Raw genomic sequence first — 23,626 nt, forward strand, 5'->3', positions numbered from 1 at the left:
CTTTCTATTGCACCGGCCTGACCCACTAAAATGGTTCAATTAGAGGCCAAGCCTGCCCAGCTCAGGTTGAAAAAATGGATTTATGAGAACTTGGTGTTGCACATGACCAATCCTTTAACTGACTGCAGAGTGGGGCTGTGTCAGGATGACAATTGTTCCCCATGAGGGACACAACTATGATATTCCTTTAATAATATTAATGAGTTCTGTGTCTGTCCTGTTCTAGAGGAGACTGAATACACACCACTCCAACACTTTCGTGCTTTACCTTGAGCCAGTGATGAACTGGTTAAGGCTCTTTTCAGCTTGCGGTAATTTTGTTCCAAAAGAAATGTCAGGTGCCTGGTTCCTGTTACCTCTTAATACCTCTTTAGAATAGAAGGGTTAACTTTTCTCAGCCATGCAATGGACTTCAGTTTAAGTAAAAATCAGCATGAGAGGTTTCAATACTAAATTAGAACTTGATTCTGTACAGAGTTCAAATTTAGTATCAAAAGTGTCAAGATTTGCATGTTAATTTGGCTGTGACTTTCCACATGGGCTGCTGGACATCCTTCATTTGAAACCATTGTGATGTAGACTTTGATTTCATTTAAAGGGGATGGAAAAAACCAAAATCCTTGAGAGGATAATCCAGGAAGCCCTGAAACCAGCCTTTGAACTTGTCCTTGCAATGAATGCTGTGCAAAACTTTATGAAGACAACACTTTATTATGAGAATTGAGAAATTACGTTGATTTGTTCTTCAAACTCCCCCACAGAAACCGCTCAATTGACTTCAGAAGATGAACATAAGTGAAAATTTTGTGATCAAGCATCTACTTACAGGTAAGAGCAAAACTCCAATGGATTCTTGACATTTGGGAAAATGTGAATCAAATTCTGGAACTCTTGGCTTAGCTTTGTCTTCAGATACTGTATTAAGAAACCAGGCAGGAAAGTGCTTTTGGAGCTAGTGCTGGGTGGGGGGCAAATGTAAGTCAGAGCCAAATGATAAATAACGTGTTGGACTCTTAGAGAAGAGGTGTTGTCTTGCTCCTGACACACTGTCAAGAAGATGTGTTACTGATTTGACTCTGTGTTGAAGAACACACAACAGTTACTTAGTAAGTGGTTTTATAGGGAATCTCACCCATGTTACAATAAACGGAGCTCAAAGATAACGTGTCTTTTATGCTCTTACGCTTTTTGGATGATAACTGTGAAAAATTACCTAGGGAAGGTTAGCAAACTGTACCTGTGGCCATTTTCTCATGACCCCTGAGTGATAAAGTTTGCTCTCTTGGATCGTGATGTGTTGTCAAATGACAGGTTCGCCTGTCTGGCCAACGAAAAGTAATTGAGGAGTGTTATGGTTTTACAATCCAGGTTTCACCAAATTTGTATCTTTTTGAGCTGTTAGACCTGAACAAAATAGGTCAGTGTTGACAGAATAAGGTTGGCTCTCACTTTTCTTCAGATTTTGACTGTACTTTGAGTGCATCTTGTACCTGAAAGCTTCACATGGGAAGCATGTAGTTTTCTGGAGGTATTGCTGTTGTAATTTCACTTACAGCTCAAGTTAGGATATTTTTTTTTTTTGGTGTTATGGTACAATAATTTTTTGGTTGCTATTCTGAAATCTCTATCTGGAATCCCAGATCTGCATGAATTTGAACAAGCAATTTGAGAGGCTCCTGTAAGTGGGGAATTGGGAAATCCCTGCCAGCTGGAACTACTTAATAGTGGAAGCTTTGCTGACCTGAGGTTAGCTGTCCACAAACCATTTATTTTTGTAGGTATGGGGCCAAGATATGGAGCAGCAAAATCGCTTCTCTTGCTCTATTTCTCACACCCTCCCCTTCGGTAGTGATTTTATTTGTCACACCCACGTTGTGTCCTATATATTAGTACCTGGGAAAAAAAACCAAAACACCCCCCCCCCAACAGATGTGTTTTGTGTGATGATTTTTTTTTTTTTAAATACTCTTAGTCTTGGGACAGAAATATCTGTGTAAACAGATCCTGATGGCTGAGATTTTCTGTAGCTGTTCAATAGCTGCTGACTCCATGGCTATTTTTAGTCACTATATGCATTAAATATTACTATTTTTAGGCAGCTTTCTCAAGTACCTTCATTTGCATGAAATGTTTTGTCTTGCCACTTGGCATTTGTCTAAGTCAAATAATTAAAAAGCGAAGCATAAAACCAGGATGCTTTACATCCATTACACTTTTCTAGGTAAGTTACATCCAGAAAGAGGAAACATTAAAGGAAAAAGGTTGTTTTGGCTAAAAATTACTTTTAAACTCCTGTAGGGAAAATGACTTCACATGGGTATCATTTTGTTTTTGGTGCCACTGTTTTGATGTCCTGTTTCAGGGACACAATTGGGTAAATAGACTTGGTTAATAACTGTAACCTCAGAACAACAAAAGCACTGGAAATCCTGAACTTCCATGTACTGGGGAAAACAGATCTATATTTGTGCTACAGCAAGAAGATAGTTCATGATCCAGATATGACGGGTGGAAAAAAGCTTTTCCTTGAGTTTTTTTTGGATGAACTGAAGGACTCCAAGATGAAAATGTTTTTTTTCATGTAGCGCAAAGGTGGTAGCACAGCTGAGATGAGACTGGTGCTCAGTATGCATAAAACAGTAGAAAAGGTGTTAAATGAGCTGGAAAAATTAGGAATGATGGAACCAGTGTGGTGACCAACTGCTCTTCCTTTGCATGAAGTGCCTGAACTTCTTGGTATGGACTCAGTGTACATATGTTAAAGGTAAATGGAGCAATTAGGATAGCATAGGAATTATGAACCAAAATTCCAAAGTAAACAAAGTGCTTAAATATACTCAAGAAAGGAAAATACTGTTGTATTAGCACTGGTCTTCAGCTCACATACTAGATTGAAGCAGCTATGTAAAGGAAAACACTTGTGGAAGAAAAGTATGTAACCAACAAAGTTTGAGCTTATACCTCATGACTGAATGTTTTAGTGTGAAATAAATGAAAGGTAGTTGTTTTTTGTTTTTTTTTTTTTTTTTGAAAAAATGTTTTTCTACGTTAGGGAAATACTTTTTTTCTACTTAGGTTTGATATTAAGAAATGGTTTCTACAGGGTACTAAAGTACATTTTTCCAGCCTGCAGTTATCATGGATTTTCTTAAATTAAAAAAACCCACAACCAAACAACAAAAAAATCCCAGCTTGAAGCAACTCTGAGGGATTTGCTAGCTTATTATTTTGCCCTGAGGCAGAATCAATTTTACCTCTTATTCAAGACAGAAGTTTGTCTGACTTCACTTTAAGACCATTATGATAAAGAGTGAATCTTCCTACTTTCCTCCATTCATGTTTGATTACCTTTACTTGGTATTTTGCCTTATCTCTGTAGAATAAGTAGTGAGTTTTTGCAGCAGCCTTTTCTACAGTGGAAGGCTGTTACAGTGTCCCCTCGAATGGGCTTTTGTCATACAAAACAAATTCCCTAAAGGCAGTCAAATATAGCACAAATAGAAAAAAATAATGTAGGAAAGACAAGGATGACACTCTGAGCAAAACTCAAATGCCAAGTGCAGAAACATTCACCTGATTGCTTCTCAAATCTTTGCTTCTTGATGCACGTGTTTTTCCTTCTAAATACTGCCTTGAAGGACAGAAATTGTTTTGTGGCTTTGCAATTCTGCCTCTGTAGTTTAAGGGTTCAGTTTCTCCACGCTGCGGGGAGTTTTTTCCAGTTCATAGCAAGTGGCTCTTTGCTGGGGTCCGCATTGGACAGGGCACAATCCTAACGTGCATTCCACTTCCACCTTGTGGAAGGGTGGGATTAGATAAATTGTTTCATGAGCTATTCTGTCAAATAGCCTGAGAGACACCTTGCCTCCCATAAGACTTCCACATCTGAATCTCATCTATCAAAGGAAAGTCTGATATTTTCTAGGATGCCACAATTTGTGGAAATGAATGAGCTTAATTAAGCTCATGGGAAGTGCTCACAAATGGCTAGAGATAAATATCAAATGGGGTCAATACACTGTCATGAGACTTTTGGCTTGTTACTGGATGTTCCCATCCCTTTGGGATGGCCTGGAGGGCAAGGACTTCTGAGAAGATTGGGGTCGGCCATGATTAAAGCTATATTTAGAAACTTTTTTAATTGCATAGACTTCAGGCACATTAGAGCTGGCTGATTTTTTTTTTTTTAATGGAACAGTTTTCTGTTAGAAAACGCAGTTTAGTGGAAATTGGAATGTTCCATGGGACTGTGACAATCTGATTGTAGCTTTTGACAGAAAAGGAAAATTAACTCAATTTGTCAGTGCTTTTATAATATGAGTGTGTCATTTGGACAATGTGTGCCTTATTGAACTATTTGACACGTTTCATGTTGGAACTCAAAGCAGAATTTGAGTAATTGTACTCTTACCAAGCTACCAGTTTGCATATATGATAACTGTTATCTTCTACACAATAATTTGTTGATGATAAATCATATTAAAATGGAACATGTGAGTAGACACAACTTCTACTGTGTCACTGCCACAGAATGTTACTTATTATTTTATTGTAATAAAATAAAAATTAGGTTCTAGATTAGATTCTTATAGAAATTTAGAAATGCTAGAATTTCTTGGAAAACAGATGTCCTCAGCCTGAGGAAGAGTTGGCAGAATAAAAAAAAAAACAAATCTTGATATAAATAAACTCTATTGATGATAAAGATATTTACCAGTTTTGTGAGTCTGGAATGAAAGTGGTGGTCTCAGATTTTTCTGCAGGAAACACGAAACACTGGAAAGTACTCACTGAACATAAAGGGTGATCAACACAGTAAAAATCAGAGGTCTGGGAAAAAATACTCTAGGAACACAGATTATATAAAATAACTTGGAAAGCCAGCCTCAGAACCTGGCCTGCAGTTCCTAATGGGTGGCTGGAAATCTGGAGCATTGAGACACAAGGGAATAACCATAAGAAAAAGCAGTATGAGCATTCTGAATGTACCCAAACATTTTTTTATGTAGATAAATGCCACCAAGAAATTGCTTTTCAGCAAATCAAACCCTTGTACTTTGCAGGGGACATGATCAGGCAAGTTGGAGAGGGACATGGAAAAAGTGTTCATTGGTGTGATGGGGATCAGCTCCTGGATTTCTGTTGCAACCTGCTGCCTCCTGCAGTGGGTGGATTGGCAACAAATTCATTTGCACTTCTTTGGGGAGAGGAAGGTGTTTGCTGCCTGTCAATTTGGAGTTCACTTTAAAGTGTAGGTGAACTGCTTAAGACTAAAAACCCAAGGAGACTATTTCATGACTATAGTGTTGGAAGAGGAAAGTGGAAAAACAACACAAGGTCTGAGGGTGTCTTACACTAGTCTCTAGTTTTAGCTTGCACTTGGCGTTTCCCCTTTGGTGTTTGTTACAACCAGCGAAGGATCTCCTTGCTAGGGCTGTTTCTTGAGAAGAATTTGACATCTAGGTTTGATTCATGGTTGAATTGGGTGCCTGCTTTTGAATTTGCACAGTGGGTTATAATCTTGCATGTGTTTGGTTTGCTTCTAGCAGTTTGGTGCGGGGAGTGGGCTGTTGTGATATGCCTGGGATGGTTTGGATCACAAAAGGATCGCAGTGTCTGCACAGGTGAAGTGCAGAGAGAACCTTGCAGAGTGGATGTTTCTGCCTTCATCCTTTCAGAAACTCAGCTCCAGTTTAGTTCCATACTTTGTAAACTTCCCACTGGAAGTGTTATTTTTAGCACTATGGCATATTCTTGTTTTCCTTTCTCAGCAGCATGGCTATGTTGCATTCATGGCTTGAGCACTTCAAATAAATTGCCAGCACTGACTGATGCCATCAAGCATAGCTTGTGACTCCAGAATCCCAACACAGTTTTCCAGTCTCTAGATGACACAGAACCATACTCTGGACCCACACGTTAAAATTCTTAAGCGGCACCGTTGATGAAGGAAAAATTTTTTGCATTACATGTGCATACAGGTGGGCATTTTTCTCTTGGTTTATTTTTCACATTAAAAAAACACAGGAAAATAATATGATGCAACTTAATATATGCTGCTGTGTCCTATCTTGGGGGATGAGTGTGTCATTCCATATGCTGTAGCTAAACATAAATGAACTGTTATTAATGATTGCCGTAATGTTTTCTAGCAGTTAGCTGGCTGTGATTCTAGGAATTTTTTTCCACTGTGTTTTGAAGGGTTAGGTTATTTAAACTTACTATCAAATAGAATCAGATCAAAGTGAGCTAATTTTTCTTAAACACTAATCATTTTAAGGCTATTGAACTAAATATAGAGTCAGTTCATTAAATCATTAAAACAGCCTGCAATAATGCTCACAAAGTCATTATAGTGCTATTCCCCAGCCAGAGAGGTGGTGTTGCCTTAAGCACAGTTTAATCAAATTAGATGGTGGGTTATGTCCTGGGGTTTCTCCTATTGATATTCATTAAAAATACATGATTTATCACTAATCTCTGTAAGGTATATCCTACTCCTCCAAATGAATTTTGTAAATGTCAGGGGGAAGAAAACAGAATAGTTTATTGTTATAAGAATTTAAGTGTGGTGTGATCACATTTACATTTGTATAATATGTAATTTAGTGATAGATGATAATTTTAATGTGCCTTTAAAATTTCTGTCCTTAGTTAAAAAGTTAACAAAAATGGAAAACCCTGAGGAATAGCCTCTTTATATTTTAGTGCTGTATAAGCATATGAATTAACTTTGGAACTAATTATTCTGTAGATCGTCATATAGTTTCTCCTGCAGATTGTCTATAAAAGTTCACTGTTTAATATCATGTACTCCTTTTGGCACCATTTTCCAATTTTTTCCTTTTATTTGGAACAGTTCTGTTTTGTTACTCCTCTGTCCTCTTCATTAAGGCTTGCCTTGTTTTAAACAGTGAGGAAACATTGATGAGAAGACCACACACCAACATTCTCCTCTGTGCTGTCACCACCGCTCCTTTAAAGTGAAAATTTCTTCCTTAATACAATGCTTTTTAATCCTGTAACACACTAAAAAGGGGATAGATTGACTGTCACCTAACACCCAAACATGCAGCTGGTTAACAGTGCTGGTGAGGCTCTAGCACGCTTCTGGCCAGGATGAAACACATTTGATTAGTGGTTATTTGGAATCAGTACAATCTTAATTCCTCAAACTGGAATTTGCCTGAATTATCCCAACTCTGAAGTGCCCCGTGAATTTCCATTTTTGAATGGCTGTTACTTATGAATTTTTGATACCACTTGGAAGCCCAGCTGAATATCCCCAGTGATATCTCTTGCCCTTAGAATTTCTTGGTGTTGTGTTGTCACTTCTGCTATAGGAAGAGTCACCTACTGAACTTGGTTATGGCTCCTGCAGTGCTTTCCCTGGGTCAGGGTTTTAAAAGGATAGATGAAAGATTTCTGGGAGAAATGGATCAGGTTCTCAGTGCCCTGAAAATCTTCTGTCTAAGCTCAAAGTTCACCCAACACTGCTTGGCTCATGGCTTTGCTATGTGGACAGTAGGAAGCTATTGACTTGATTGTTGGGTATTAGTCATGTTACCACAGAATTGCCACCTAATTGAGACTGGCTTGAATTAAAACATAAGATGTTGTAATTCCTGAGGTGATGTTGTAATTACTGAGAAGTTCATATAACAACACTTGCAGTAGGAACTTCAGATGTGGTTTTAAAATCCTGTCCCGCTTGAATTTGTCAACTATGCCAAAAGCTATTGTCAATTACTCTGAGGTAGACCTGAACAGATTGCTGCTGTCATGGGCTCTGCTGTTGGTTTACACTGCCACATCTGAAATAGGAGCTTGGTTCTACACCTCCACAGAAATGGAAAAAAATTCTTCTATGTGGGTAATTACTCTGCTGGACACTTGAATACTAGTGGGTTTGGATTTTCTGGGCTGTAGCTAAATGTAATTGTGATTCTAGACCAGTTGAAGCCTCTCTAGTTGGTGTTGTTGAAGTTCTCCCCTGCCTCCTGTACACTGGCACAGGAGCTTGTCTCATGCTAAGGTAAGTAAGTTGAGGAACCTCAACCTGCAGAAAAGCTTTCATATTGACAGCTGAGCTCATCCTAGGATGTCTTACTGTGGGATTTGACAAACCCCAGTTCTAGGTGCAAGGAGGAGCTCAGCTATGTACAATGTGGTGAGGAGAAAGCATTGCTCCTGGCCTGCCTGAGAGGGGCTGGAAACAGCACAGAGCTGAACTCTGAGTTAAAGAACAATAGTGCTTTGGCTCATGATCTTATTCCCAACCATGTGCAGGGTTTTTGTTTGTCTGGGTTTTTTTCATACTGAAGTTCAGTGAGTTTTCTGAAAATCAGAGCTTTTGTTCTACACTGTCTAGCTCTTGTTTCCTGAAGGAAAGCTTGAAAACCTGCCCTAAACATCATGAGGTTCCATTGACTAAGACTTAAAGAGTTCAAACAGAAAAGATACCCTCTATTCTTAGCTGGCTCCCCCTGTCATGGTTTATAACCAGACCCCTGACATTTCTGGAATGTGAGTTGTGGTTATTGGATTTTTTTTTCCATGTGCTGGAAAAAAAGTGGAGTAAAGGAAGCAGCCTCAGAGGTAGCTGAGTGGCACAAAAGCCTTGTCTGGGTGCAGGAGCTGCTGGTGCAGGTGCAGTGTGTGAGGCACTGTCTGCACGCAACCTCAGTGCAGCTGTAGTGTAGGTCTGGCAATCAGCCCGTGAGCCTTAATCCTGCAAATATACATCACACGCTTCATTTTATACTCGTGAGAAGCCCAGCCTAAATGAAATCCTATTAAATTGTGGGTATAGTGCTAATTAAACCTCTGCCTTTCAGTGATGTTTTTATTATTATTATTTTTTTGAGATTACATATAATGTATAGGTAAGAACACATGTATAGGATTTGTTCTGTAATTTTTTTTTTTTAAAGGCAATGTATGAAACATTTGTTGTTTTCCTGTGAGAAGTCCCAGTAAAGTGCTGATGAATGAGACCATCTACTTTACCTGGTTTTACTTTTGTTTCAAAACTTTTCAAAGCAAAGTGTGAGGTACAATAGGGCAGCTGGCTATTATCCATAGGCTCTTCAGCTCCAAAGCCTTTAAGGTGAGATGTGAACAAGACTGTGCCTTAATTATTGGCAGCAACTAGCTTGGCTTTTCAAAGTAATAAATGGGGGTCCTTACAAAGTCTCTTCTTAAGTAGCTAAATGCATAATCCACCCGGGATATTGTTTTAAAATTCATTTCATCTTCAGTAATTTGATCAGAGAAAGAGTTGTATTGGTCATTTCTCTTGTGTAAGAACTGTGTCGCACCTAGGGGCAAGGAACATTTATTTTCATGATTAATACCTGTGAGTTTCATGGCCTAATGAGAAAGCCCTAGATGTATTTGAAATGAAATTGCCTTTTTTTTTTTTTTTTGACCCTTTGTTTGATTCATGTAAACACTTTGACTACTGTCCTTCTCCTTGTGGGTCTGAAGATCGCGTAACACCCACACAGCATTTGTTTGTATATGTACTTGCAATATTAAGGTATGGGAGTTCCAAACCAAGTCATTTTAGATGGACACCTGTATACATTTGTGTAACTTATTACATTTCTCAAAGATGAATAGCCCTGGAATTGTGAAAGTGAAAGTTAATGGAATATTTTGCCCTACTTTCCCTGGCACCCATCCAACCTCAGCAAGAAATCTAGTGCTGGGTTTTGTGTTGCTATTAAGTCTATCAGTCTCTTCACTGCAACCTCCTCTTTGTTGAAGTCCAGTTCAAAATACATATATGTACCAGAAAAAAACCCTACTTAGTATATTCCTACCTGCACTGTTTCCATCTCATGTGATGGCTTGGCTTAAAAGTATTTTGAAGGGATTTTAAACAGCCCAGTCTTTCCTCTGCTCCAGGTTAAAGGCAGCATTAGTCCTGGATGATCTCACTGCAGTGTCATCTTTCCTTTCTCTAATGTCAGCTCTTCCTATAACTTGTCTGGATTCAATTGAAGATCCTTGGTGTGAAGGGTATGTCTTAATTCCCCAACTCCTTTATAACCTTACAGCTTTGAATTAATGCTAAAACATTCATACTTCATTTGCTGGTGTGATTTTGTACTTGTTTTCCTTTGGTTCTCCTGCTCCTTCAAAATCATTCACTGAAAGTGCATTTTGTTCTGTAAAGAGCCAAAGAAATTAAAGGAATGCCTTGGAGTGGGCTGGGGAGGAAGGACATGGACTCCCCCATGATAGGAAGGGAAATACTGAAAGATAGGCTCACCTGTTAGAGCTACTGGTGTCATTAAATAGTTACCCATGGTATCCAGAAGCTTAAGTGGGTAGCCAGAACTCCACTGTGTAAGGCAATTAGAATGACTGATGTCTTAATAAAAAGGCAGCATGTAGTTGATATTTTGGCTGTTTGGTGTTGTATTGGCACAATTTAAATTCTGAATTTTGTTTCTGTCTTGTCATCCACCACCACGGAAGTTAACTTCAAAAACAAGAAGCAATTGTGCCAGTTAAGTAGGGGTGCTCTGAGAAAGGCTTGGAATAGCTGGCTGTGGCCCACCTCATTCAAGTCACCTGGGTATTAATATGATAGTCTGCTTGCAACAGTGGGAATGCCCAGCTGCTGATCTGGTTGGTGCCAGCACATGCAGGAACACACCTCTGAGAAGAGCAAGAGCCAATTCAGTATCTGGTCAAAACACTGGTGAGCAGCCTTGGATGGGACTGTGTGGCCTGGTTCAGTGCCTTCTAGAAGGAGCTGAGTGAACTTGGAGTAAGTCATGTAGCCATTAGAAGGTGACCTGGGTTAGCTCCTCAGCTGACAGGCACTGGGTGAGAACAGCATGTGGCAATGGAGTAGTACTTTCACCTCAGATAGTGGCATCTTTGGACGGAGGTTGTTTGGTCACTGCCATTAATTCCAAGATGCTGAGCTTTGTTTAACAAAGCAAATGTTACATTAAAACATAATTGAGCTAAATCAATAGCTGTGCTGCTCTAAATGCAGTGCTGGTGGAGACAGTGTCTGTCCCTGGTTTTCATTTGAGATGCTACCGTTAAAATTAATTTCAAGGATTAATCCTTCCCTGTGCAGAAGATGAAGCGCATTAAAGACTTTGGTTGTTTATACTTATTGTGTCCCAAAAAAAGGCTAGTGCAACTGAGAGAAGCAGAAGTTTTATTTTACCAGAGAAGAGGAAGTAATTCTTGGGAGGGGTCTCTGAGGACTTTTGCCATTAGGTCAAGACCCAAGATTGGAAGATCAGGGTGCAGGGTGGAGTTCCCCTCTTGTCTCAGCATATGAAACCTGCTTCTTGTGACCTGTCACGTAAGCACAGTCTGTTAGTCACTTTTTCCCCTGAAAATGGTTCCTGCAAATAGAATAAAACATTTTTTCATGTTGGTGCAAAAAGTATAAGTATTTAACAAATTTACATTTACTTTAGTTCATAACTTGTGTGGTAGATTTACCATCCATCCCCTAAAATAAAGACTGATGTTTCCATTAATTACACAGCGATTACTTTCCAGCAGGATAAATCAGCCCCTGCTGAGCTCCAGGCTGCCACAGCTAGTCCGGTACCTGTGCCTGAATTCAATACTTTAAAGCTGACTTCAATATCTCTTTCACAAGCAGTACCTGTCTGAAGGCTCCTAGACATAACCACCGGCACCTATAATGTCAGTAGAATCCCTGCCTTCTGGGCAAGTCTGAATCACTTCCTTTGTATTTATCAGAGATAAAAAGTAAACATGCTTATGGAACTTATCATGTTTCCATCCTGCTTGTAACATCACGTGTGTGCACATCTGAATGCACAAACCCATAACATGAACTCGAACTTTGAAAGCATCTGCTTGTTTGATTGGTAAATCAGGTGAATTGACATTGTCCTGACTTTATTCTCCAGGGGATTTGGAAAGAGTGTCCAGATGCTGTAAGCCTATTGGCTGATGGTGGTTTTCTCCCTAATTTCCACATTCATCTGGTATGCATGGTGTGTGTGAGCAATTGTGCTGTTTCAGTGAGGAAGTCATGTTACATAAATAAGAATTCATCTGCTCAAAGCACTACTCAGGAGAGTGTGATTTGGCAGTGGAAACAATTTCTTAATAAGTGGTGTCTGGGATTAGTTCTTGCTGCTATCTTTTCAGACTAGACAGGTTTTGGCTGTTGCACATTTTTGTCCCCCTCTCTTTCATCCATTGTTCTTTCTACCACTAGTCTCTCATTGCTCTCAGTGCCTTCCCAGATGTTACCCAGTCTGGAATGACTCGCCTGTCATTGCTGTTCGTAACTTGCCAGTTTGGTTTGACCTTTTGATGTGTGGTGGAGCTGAATTCTCTTTTCTTAGTAACTGAAAATACATTTTCTGAACTGCATGGTTTGGGACACTGTATGTACAGAAATGTTTTTATGGTGAATATTGTGGTAATGAAAGACCTGTTGAGTTCTCAGCAGTCATAAGAATCACTTAGAATAATGAAGAGATTTGAATACAAGACTAGTAGGTTCATTCCTGTTTTACTTCAGGGTCTCTTAGGAGCCTTCTCTATGTTCACAGCTACTTTTTTGTTGCTTGCACTTCCTCCTGTGTCTCATCTTTACTCCTCATGACATTGATATCACTTGACGTGCCTGGCCAGCATACAGTGTCTGAAAGAAGGATTCCTTCTTTCTAATGATCTGTGCCTCTTGATTTGATTGTCTTATATATGACTTCATACCTGCTCAAATCACATTCTGAGTTGCTGTCTTTTTGAGTAGCCATCCTGAGAGAAAAGCGGATACAAACACTTATGAAAGTCAGTTTGGGTGGATGCATTTTCTGACATCAGCGCTGTGTATCTCATTGGGATTGAACCCACATTCTGCTTCACTGAACACCCCTTTTCATGTGGCAGCACCCTGAGATTGGTGTCCTTGTTCACCAGTTCCTTGTGAAGGCTGTGCTGCATTGCATTAACAGTGTCTGTCTTGCAGTTTTGTCTCTTGTTCATACCAGTAGTTTTTCTGCATCTGAAAGGCTCAAAAGATGGTGTCAACAAGCCCTAATAACCTCTGAGCCCAGCTGCATTTTTAGCAGTGATATCTTCTGACCTGCTTTTCAGATTCAGCTTATAGCTTGTGCAGTAAAAGCAAGGATGGGCTCTGTGTAGTTTTGTAGCTGTTTCCAGCTTCAATGTGTGTAACTTTTCCCCATATTTGTGCTTTCTACCAAACCCCTGAAGATACAGCTGTGCTTCTGCCATCCTGTCTCCTGTGCCTATACCCCAGAACAGTTTTGATTCTGAGTCTCAGAAATCCTGCTGGTTGCTTTTGCTGAGGACATCAATATTCCTTTGTGGCAGGCTGGTTACCACATGGCACTCCTTGGCATCTGCTGGTGCCCACTGTGCTGTGAGGTAACTGCTGTCCTTCCACTATACCTTGTGCCTGTGTCTTTGGCAGTGAGTTTTGAGGCTGCTCTGGCCCAGTCAGATAGTATTTCTTGATGAGTGTTTTTTCAAAGGCTTTGCACAACTTCTGTGTCTATGCAGAAGTGCTGTTACCTGGCTCTAGGAAGGAATCAGGTGGGTACCGAGGCCAGGAGGACCCCAAACAATTACCTGCCTTTTCAGTAGCCTCATGCTGATTATCCAGCTTGTGGGTTCTGTGACTAGCAGTAGTGCTGTCAGCATTTATTTTATTGCTCCCATAATTTTTCTTTCATGTGAGGGGTTCTTGGTGAAGCAGATGCTCTACTGGCTAGGCTGTTCTACCTTTCAGGTGTAACATGCCTGAGAAACATCAGCTACTTCAGAAACATTTTGGTAATACCAGAGAGATGTCAGTCCTTTGAGCTGGGACTTTGTGTGTGTGCACGTGTGTGGCTGGTGATGTCTTTGAAGATGCTTGTGTTCCACTTAGACTTGCAAAAACATGGCTGATTTACTCCCTGAACTTTTTAGGGACCCAAACTTTGATCTCTGCAGGCCCTTACTCTTGACCTTACACAATGTGGAAGTGGGACTTCAGAGGGGCGGCTGAGGTGGTTAAAGTGTCACCTGAAGCATGGGGGAATGAAGTCTGTGTCTGCTCAAACTGAGCAGATGAGGAATCTGAATTTCTTAAGGGAGTACTTGAACCAGTAGGTAGCTGATTACTCCAGGGACTCTCCCTCTCTACTTGTTTCCTTGCTTGAGGAAATGGAGATGAATGCTGCATTGCTCTGATGCTGGAAGGAAACTCTTGCTGAATGCTACTGATTGTGGGGAAGACAGACAGGATGCTGAAATGCCACCTATGCCTATACATTTAATGTGTGATCAGTTCTGAAGCTTTCCCTATTGAGTAGTGCCTCTGTGCCTGTGGAACAGCTTGTATCCAGGCAGTTTCATGCCTCAGGCTGAGCATTTCAAAATCAGAAGGCTTTGCAGAATCTATAAGAGGATAAACTTCTCCCATGGTGAGTACAGTTGCATTCATGACTTCAGGTAAAACAATGACTTCTGTGCTAGGAGTTTTTCACCCAGGTGCTCTTTTTCCTTAGTCTACTTGCAGATTGAATGCTATGGTTGTACTGCTGGGTCATTTCAATTTTGCTTTTGTGGGTGCAGTGTTGTTTTCTTCTTTGGTGTAATGCTGTGGAACTTCTTGTGGCTCAGTGCTGTTGCTGATGACCTACAAGCAATTTGGTGTTGCTTTTTTTTGGTGCATTGGTGTTATCCTTGACTGCTAAACTATTTCAGGCTTTACCAACCACTTGACCTTGGCTGGTTTGCATCACACTATTATCACATATGTCCAAAAGTTAAAAGCAATTGTTTTAAGAGTATTGGGAACATTGCAAGGTCTCCAAAGGTAGAAAAAGCCAGAGTCAAAGCTGCTTGGAGAACTTAGCTGAACTTAGTCATGTAAAAGGATGAAAGAACCTGAAGTTTTGAAACCATGCTCTGCTTCCCCAGTTCACAAATAGAAGAGAAGTCTGATACTAGGGATAGAATGATGTGTAGGCATGCAATAAAGACTCTTTGAATGCCCCAAAGAGCCCAGCTCAGGGAATTACTGGTAATCTTCATCTTAGGGCTTCTTAAACTTTTGAAGCTTTAAGTTGGCGAACTGAAAGATTAAACTTGTGTAGGTTTTGATGAATAATTCCCCATTTTTGAGGAACAACAGAAGACAAGCTCTTTACCCCTTCCCCATGGATATCACTATTTCCAGTAATGGAATAATGGAGAGCTGGAGGAAATTGTCTGACAGTCTGGCAACAGGGTGGGATGCTTTGCTTGCAAGAATATTATAGATATTTTCTAATGATACAGGTAAGAATTTAAAGGTATTGAAGCCAATTCTAAAGTCCAGATGCAAAGAATATTTACTCCCACTCCCACACAAAGAAAGGGTGCTGACAGGAGATGCAGGATACAGTGATTGTTCCCTTTGGAAGCAGACTGATCAGTGTGTGTCAGCAGCCTCTTCCAAAACTGGGAAGTCTTCTGTTCAAGTGTTTGCCTACCAGATTTCTGTTCTCCAGTGGGAATACTGAAAAGATCTGCTCCGTGGATTTTAATCTGTGCTTGGGATCTCTCAAGCCAGTGGCTAAAAGATGAAGACAATTGGTTTGGAACTTGAATTCAATTATGTTTCTTTTATGTAGATACAGTGGATTCAGTATGTCATATCAGTATGACAAAAAAAAGGGAAGTGAATTATCCTGGGCCCTGAAACTATTGTTGGAGAAGGAAAAGATTTGTAGATGTTAGTTAACATACTTTGACAACTATTTGCCAAAGCCATTCATTACATCTGCCTCTGCATTAGAAAGGGCACAATATTTCATTTTCCATTTTCTTTCACAAATAGAAAATTAATTGCATAGACTTGCAGAAAGTGCAGATATAACTCGTTATGTATTGTTAAGGCTGTCTGTGATAAATTTATCAAGCTTAGACAAAAAGTACTCTGAAATCACAATGGATCTATCTTAATTAATGTTCATTAAGTGACAGTTACACCTGTTTGGAAATGGGAGGTAAAAGAAGTTTTCCAGAAGCACAGTAACATAGTGGTCTCTGGGTAATCGAGGAAGCTGGCAGACATGAACTACACTTTGATTTGAGCCCTGTTGCTACCTTTCATGAATCACATTCAAAGTCCTGTTTTGCAAATGAATTATTCCAGTGTATCTGTGCAAAAAAAAAAAAGGAATCAAACTGGGCTGTTATGACCATGCAATAATGGTTATCTTGCTGTTCCTAGTGATGTAATTGAACAGTTATATGGGGTGAAGGTGAACCCATTAAAGTCCATCTCTATAATGCAGTTATGACATATGCTGTTTATAGAAGTCTCCAGCCATAAAACTATCCTACTGTTATCCATTCTTGGTTGTATTGCTGATACAGCTTATCTCTACTGGTGCCACTGGAATGGTGCTGTGGAGACTGTCCTTAATGACAGCAGAAACCAGAGGGTGATCAGAAATGGTGTCACAGTTTACAGAAAGAAGCAGCAAACAGGAGGTCAGGGACACCCGGACATGTTACTGCCGAGTTGCCGTGGCAAAGAAATACCACAAAATGGAAAGATAAGGGAGAAAATGGGAAGTTTTGTGCTTTTGGCTGAAGGGAGACAGACTTACTGATGGATGGCTGAGCACTGAGAAGTGTTTTCAACAAGTTGATATTTCACTCTGGTTTCCTCTGGATTGAGGTTACATAAATTTCACTCTGGTTTCATCTGGATTGAGGTTACAGGGGGAAGAACACAAGACTGGTAGCCAGAGGCTCCAGGGCTGAGGCCTTACAAGGGTGAAAGGGGAGCGTGGTGAGCGCCAGTGTTTTCATTACTGTCAATCTACAGTAAAACACTCGCTGTAAAGACAGCCTTAATGTGTATTTTTAAGTTCTACAGTTGTTAGATTGTGATTTAGGAATTATCTTGTTATCTGCAGGTTTGGTTTCACAGATCATCTGCTCTTAGAGCTTTTGTTACAGGCCTCAGTTTCAGCTGGTGGGTTATAAACAGTCTGAAACTTCTGCTTTTCCTGGGTGCCTTTCTGACACCGTCCTCTGACCTACATTTCACCCCTTCCTGCCCTCCTTTCCTCCACTCTGAATTTTTGGAGTGCTGAGATCAGCTCTTTATTTTTACCAGTACGTTTTAGGTTTGAATTCTAACAACAGAAAATACAACTAAGTTTAATGCAGTGTCTTTCTATTTTTTTTTTGTTGTGTTTGCCAAGAAACTCAAACTTTAAAAAAATACAAACCCCAACCTGCAGAAGTCAGTATCAGCCTATTTCCTTAGTTTCTTCAAACTGTTCTTGAGTTCCTTGAGTTTTTCTGCTCAGCTATGCAGATGTGAAACATTCCTCCCTCAGTCTGAGCATGTACAGACCTCTCAGTGGCAGAGCACGATGGAATTTGTGTGATGCACATACCTCATTCCAGTCACAAGTGTCATTAACCCCAAAACTATGTTACAGTTTTCACCAAACAAGCCTCAAACTCAGACTTCTAAATATAGGTATTTTTGGTTTGTTTTCCTGAAATGGTGTTTGTTTTATTTGGCTTCTGAGATTATCAAGGGTTTAGTAATGCAGGGATCTGCCTAAATAAGTGAGTTAAAAAGAATCTGGAAGAGAAGATCTAGTTGTGGGGTTTTGTTTTGATCTGTAGGTTAATGTGTGCAGGTCGAACAATCCTTCAGTCTGCAGGGCACTGCTGCTGATGGTGGAAGGAGTTTGCAAAGACATCTCAGTGCACTTGCTGTTTTAGTGATGGACCCATTTCCTCTCTGTTTAGAGCCTTGTTACAGCCCTGTTCTGTAGGAAAATACACAGTGGTGCTAAAAGGGCATATTTCCCTTCCTTTTTTATGTTTCTTTCCCTGCTGCAGCTCCAAATGTACTCTTTGCTATTCACCACTGTCCCATTTTCTGTTACAATGCTGTCAGCAGAACAGCTGATGCTGACCTCCTACGTGCCATTGTTATGCTTTAGTACCAACATCCCAAGGTAGGTAACAGGGTTTTCATTTCTTGGCTGTTATTTGAAATTCTAACTTGGGTAGGTTTCACTGCCTTGGTTAAAACTCTGGGCATGAACTGAAGATTCTCTTTTGCAGACAAACAAGGGAAAAAAGTTCTGACACCAAAGAATTGGAATATGCTGTTCAGGCTCACAAAATATACCAGGTAGGAAGAATGGAGCTCCTGGCTTTGAATTTGGCACATCAGTGGTGTGTGGACTTAGATTTATGATGTCTCAGCCTTTTGATTCTCCTGCACTTTTCAGCGGTGGTCGTCCTTGCTTTTTTCATTTTACTGACACAAGACCTTGAGGTTTAGTCACATGTGACTTTTACTTCTGCCAGTGCCATTCCTAGATTGGATTAGAGATTAGAGGTTTGTCTTCTTTTTCTTCATCCTTCTCCTGGCTCTACATATCTGAGTCTAATGACCTCCAGTCTCTTTGAGATCAAGCTACTGTGTTCAGCAAAGAAAAACCTGTGTCTGGTTCTGTAATCTGAAAAGTTGTTCCCTTTCAGTCAATAATTACCCAGAATTTTGGGGGTTTTACAGCCCTGTCTATTCTAAGAGCTGAACCCATTCCCTGACTGTGATTTAGAAGATGGTGGAAGGTGAATGGAAAAAAAGGAAGATCTTTGAGGACTTGAATGTTTTTCATTTGCTTCCAGAGCTGCTTCCATGCAGGACTTCTAAATCAACTTCCACAATCTTTGGCGTAAACTTTTGCTTGCATCCAAGAAACAAGTTTTCTATGTCAGTTGCATTATGATAAATCTGAATAGCCATTTCTGGTGTCCAGCTTTGAAAACCTTGATTCTTCTCAAATAATATTTAGGAAACAGAATAATGGGTAGTATGTATCTCTGACTTTTGTTGCTTAGATTTACAGATGAAGAATATGGGTTTGGATCGTAGGTTGAAGATGCAAGACGAGGTTTATTTAATAGGATTGGTATGTCTCATACAAGGTGAGCTCATAAGCCGTGGTTTGGCACAGCACACAAAACATCCAGGTAACCTTAAGCAACAGACTGATTTCAATTAGATCCTTGTCAGCGTTACACCAATCAATTTAAGAAGAAACAGAATGTAACTTCTGTGACACAGATTTCACAAACTGAATAATTCATAATTAATGTTATGAGGACTTTGAGAGGTTGAACAGTGCACAAATACTCTATGGCTTCTTCCCCGTGGATGAAATACTCAGTATTTGCAGTGAACCTCTGCTGAACTGGAACGTACCTCACAGAAGTTTACCTTAAACTGAAGAAGATAAAAAGAAATTGTATTTCAATTGTATTGTAATTTGAAAAGAATAGTGAATGCTAATTACCTACACCACAAAATAGGCTGTTCAAGTAAGATTTTGTGATTTCTATTACTTAGCTCATTTCAAAGGCTGGTGGGTGTGCATGAATGTGAGAGCGCTTAGAAGTTTAAATTATTTGGATTAAAAATCATACTAAAATTACAGATATAATACAGAGATAGAAATGTTGGTGAAAAAGTGCCCTGTTTCCACAGTGCCCATCTTTATTCCTTCACAGGAATAGTTGAAAAGGATTAATGTCCCTCAGTAATGCAGAGCCCTAGTGAAATGCCCTCTTTGGGATCCCTCTCTGCAGGCCAAGGGTACTAATGCCCCAGCTGCTGATCAACACCAGCACCAACAATCTCTCTTCTGTGTCAAGCAGAAGTACCAGTCTAGTTCAACCAGTTCAAACAGCTCGTTTGAACTCACCCAGCTGATTTTGTCTGTCATGTGTTAGGAAGGGAACATCTGAGCTCCTCTGCAGCCAGAGGAGTGGATGAGGAGAAGAGTTCACAGCAGCACTGTCCTCAGTTGGACGGAGAAGAGTCTGTCAATGGCCCAATTGTCTTCACAGGGTCTTTTGTGCTATAGTTAAGGCACTGCCCGTTGTGTGTGGACAGGGCTGAACACAAAGGAATGGATCTGTGTAGATCAGTCATAGCCACATCAGTAAGGGGAGAGAGATTGCTGTATGGGGCAGTTGCACTGTGAAGAAAAAACGGAGAGCTCACTTCCTTTCCCTGCAAAGCCATCCCTTCCTTCCCAGCTCCTGCAATTATCTGCTCCAAGCTGTTTTCCACAAGATTATCTGCAGAGTAGTTCTACAAAGAGCATTAAGAAACAAGCCAGTACAAAAGCAGTAGAAGGACTTGGGAATTTCTTTCTGATGTCCTGGTGTGTTCCAGGTCAGCTTGGTATGAGATACACATTGGTGGCCACCAGACTATGTGTCTCTACTATGAGTGAGGAGTGAGTCTTTTCCCTTCTCAAGGAGTGTGCAAGAAGCTCCTGGTTTTGGAGTTTACTAACTCATCACAATCTGCTCCCTGCTGGAGATCACCAGAATGGAGGGGGAGATCGATAAAAATTTACTTATCCCAAGGGACAGTGCAAGCTCCCTCAGTTTCACAACCCATCATGACTCACCCAGCCATGTTTGCTTTTTTCTGTCTGATAGAATTGATGTATTTTACACTGAGCTGTATTATGAACAGAGTTCAAAGCAACTGCGTGTGATGGGATTGAGTCTTTGTAAATGAACTATTTTCTGTTCCAGGGTTCAAGCTCAGAATGTCATAGTTACTTTTTCATTTTGGAAGGACTACCTCTTTTCTCACACAGGAAACAAAAGCTTATAGTACAGAGCATTTCTTGGAACCTTGGCTCTATGAATAACTATTCTGTAGAGCACCCAAAATACACCGAAATACCAGGTCTGGTATGAGCCATGGGGGAAGTTTATGCAGCTACTCATTAATTTGACCCTTGTGTCAGTGCACGATGTGCTGCTCCCCTCCCCAGTGTGTCGGTGGAGAAGCCCCACAAAACATTTTAAGTGTGGTGTGACTGCACGTTCTTAACATCACTGTGTTCACTGCAGGACTGGGGTTGTTCTTCTGAACCTGGATTCAGAGAGGAGTTTTAACATTTCTAGGTATGTGCCTCTGCTGAACCTGTAGCAAAAAAAGTGGAGTAAGGCCTAGTATTAGTATGCTGGACTGAGAAAAAATGTTAAATATGTACCCATATCAGCATCCAGCAGCTGTCAGGATAAAGGAAGTTGTGTGCCAGTTGGTGCACGCAGCAGCATCCTGTTGTGGAGAAAAATGCTGACCACACTTCACCTTTTGAGCCAGCTGTCTTCAGAGATTTTCTATCAGAATCCATCTTCAAAATGCTCCTTGTCTTCCAGCCTCCTCTAAAGTCTTCTTTGTCTTCAGGTCAGTTATTCTTCACAAGGTTCTTCTCCAAATTTCAGTAAAAACTCAGGGGATACTTGGCAAGCCACTGGAACTGAGGAAAGCTGAAATCATGACTTGGCAATCTATTTTTGATAAGCTGACTTTCAGGCTTTATTCACTCCTACTGCATGTGTCTGCAACTCAGTCCAGTAGGCATAAATGACACATGAGCAATGGAGTAAAGGTTGTACCTGAAGTGAATTTTTCTTTTTATTTCTTCCTCTTTTAAAAACAGTTTCTGTAGCAGACTCTCAAAATCACTTGTACCTTTGTGCAGCCATCTCAGATGTCTTTGGTATCCAGGTGTATTTTTCTTGAAAAGCTTTATTTTTCAGACCATAGATACTTAGCACAGTTTTGTTTCTCAGCTCTGAAAAATGAAACCTTCAAGAATCACCTACCACTGTGTGCAGTTGCTCTTTGTTTCACCTGCAGTTAATAAACTTTGTAATATGGACTGATTGTACCTAAATAGTCGATAATATTTTCATTATCAGCTTCGTTATCATTTTCTCACAGATGTCACAAAAGCAATGAGTCCTGTATTATGTTGTGGAGGAAGAACAGGGCCTTCAGGATCTGTTTATGGAGGGGGCAAAGGTGAGAGGGGACCCTTGGGCATGTGGAGTTTCCTGTGTGTAAGGCTAATGATGGTTTAATAGTAGGACTGGGGTTGCTGGCGCTGAACAGTAGGAAATGAGGATGAATAAGGAAAGAGGAGAAGGTAGAAGCTCAGAATAAGGCATCTGAAGATGGTGTGATGACACAGAGGAGGATGTTAGAGGAATTCAAAGCACAAGAGTAAAATGGCTGGGGCAAAAGGAACATTACCTTGATAATCTGCATTGGGAGAAAGGGATCAAGAAGTGCTTGAAGGGGGAAGGTGGGCAGAGGGAAGCATTACTGTGGCATGTTGCTTGGAAATAGATGATGGATGTTTTATTCTCTGAAACCAATTACTTTAGAAGAGCACAAAAGAATGGGAGTCACGTGACTAAATGGAGACACCTGCATGTAGGTATTGATACCTCATCTTACAATTTAAATTCTCTATATTATCTAAATCTCTGTAAATGGAAGAGAAAAATATTCATAAAAGGGCTGGGTTCCTGAGGACAGGGCCTTTACAGAACCCTGCATAGCTCTGCAGTGTTTCAAATTTCTCTTCATTCTGCAAGTTCTGTCATCCAAAAGGCCCTATAAATTGCTGGTCAATTATGGTGCCAGGTTGCTTTTTTTCCTTTGGCAGTGCTTAAAGGTAAGCTGAGTTCTTCTGAAAATAGGATAACAAAGCAAAGGTTACCCAGCACTCTTAAATAGATGGCCATTTAGACCCAAATTCACTAGAAGCCTGCAATGTACCTGAAATTAGAAAGCAAGTGTCTCCAGCTGATAAAACCGAAACCAGAGGAACACAACACTGTGGTGACTATAATAATATGACTGTATTGTGTAATAACTATAATAGTGATGGTATCTGCAAGTGTAACCTTTAATTACTCTGCCTGTTTCTGCAAACTCTTTAGGAAGGAAAAATAACACCTATTTGACACATGTTGTGAAAATTAAATTTCCCGATAGACAAGAGTGTAGGAATGTCTCCCCAATGTCAAACCAAACTCCCTTCTAACACAACGTTTTTGTCTCTGACAGTGACCAATAGTAGATGCATAAGGGAGAAAATATAAAATGTGACAGGTAGAGTGTGACACTGGCTGGGTTATAATTTCCTACTTTCAGCAGTTTGCAGATTAGGAATTTTCTGAGTCTGAGCTTGCTTTCAAAGCGTCTTTTGTAATAGTCCAGGGCAGTGTTTTCCCTCATTTATGCATCTATTTGCTTTGATTGTTTCTGTCCCCTGACATTGGGTCTTCTTGCCCAGCTCACTGTCACATGTGGTGCATTCTAGTTGATTTAGGAGACTAACACGCATTTTCACAAGGGATATATGAAACCAGGTCTTCTGAGAGTCACTGACTATTGCCCATAATGGGAGTTTTCTGGAGTGATTTTTGGAAAAATGTTGTTGGAATCTGTGTAGAGTTTTGGGAATGAAGGCAGTGAATCACTTAAATGCTATTTTGTGTTTGAAGAAGAAAGAGGAAAAAGAAAAAGACAATAGAAATGGGATATGTTCAAGTTGGAGTTATCCAGAATAAGAGAATTTTATATGTGACACAAGAGAAATATCATTGCTACTGCCACTGGTATAGATATCTGAAATACTTGTGTGTTGGAGTGCTCTAGTCCCCCTTTTAGATGAGGTGTAAGCAAATAAAAACTGTATCATCTGTGGCTGGTGCAGAAGACCACAGTACAGTA

At 40.2% G+C, this 23,626-nt stretch overlaps 1 long non-coding RNA gene across 8 annotated transcripts in view; it reads left to right on the plus strand.

The window, feature by feature from the left end:
- Positions 1-21,770, plus strand: part of LOC136286383 (uncharacterized) — a 34,546-nt gene extending 12,776 nt beyond the window's left edge. For 6 of the 8 annotated variants that reach the window (XR_010719878.1, XR_010719883.1, XR_010719881.1 and 3 more), the window contains 3 exons: positions 762-828; positions 18,124-18,193; positions 18,910-21,770. This is a non-coding gene — a long non-coding RNA (uncharacterized lncRNA). Of the gene's footprint in view, positions 1-761; positions 829-5,771; positions 5,982-18,123; positions 18,194-18,909 lie in introns of all 8 variants that reach the window. The other 2 variants (XR_010719880.1, XR_010719882.1) reach the window with 2 other exon arrangements.
- The last annotated feature ends 1,856 nt before the right edge of the window (positions 21,771-23,626 follow it).

The sequence above is a fragment of the Chamaea fasciata genome, unplaced genomic scaffold, assembly GCF_029207755.1.
Source record: "Chamaea fasciata isolate MVZ Bird 193981 ecotype frontalis unplaced genomic scaffold, bChaFas1.0.hap1 SCAF_3, whole genome shotgun sequence".
NCBI lineage: Eukaryota > Metazoa > Chordata > Aves > Passeriformes > Sylviidae > Chamaea > Chamaea fasciata.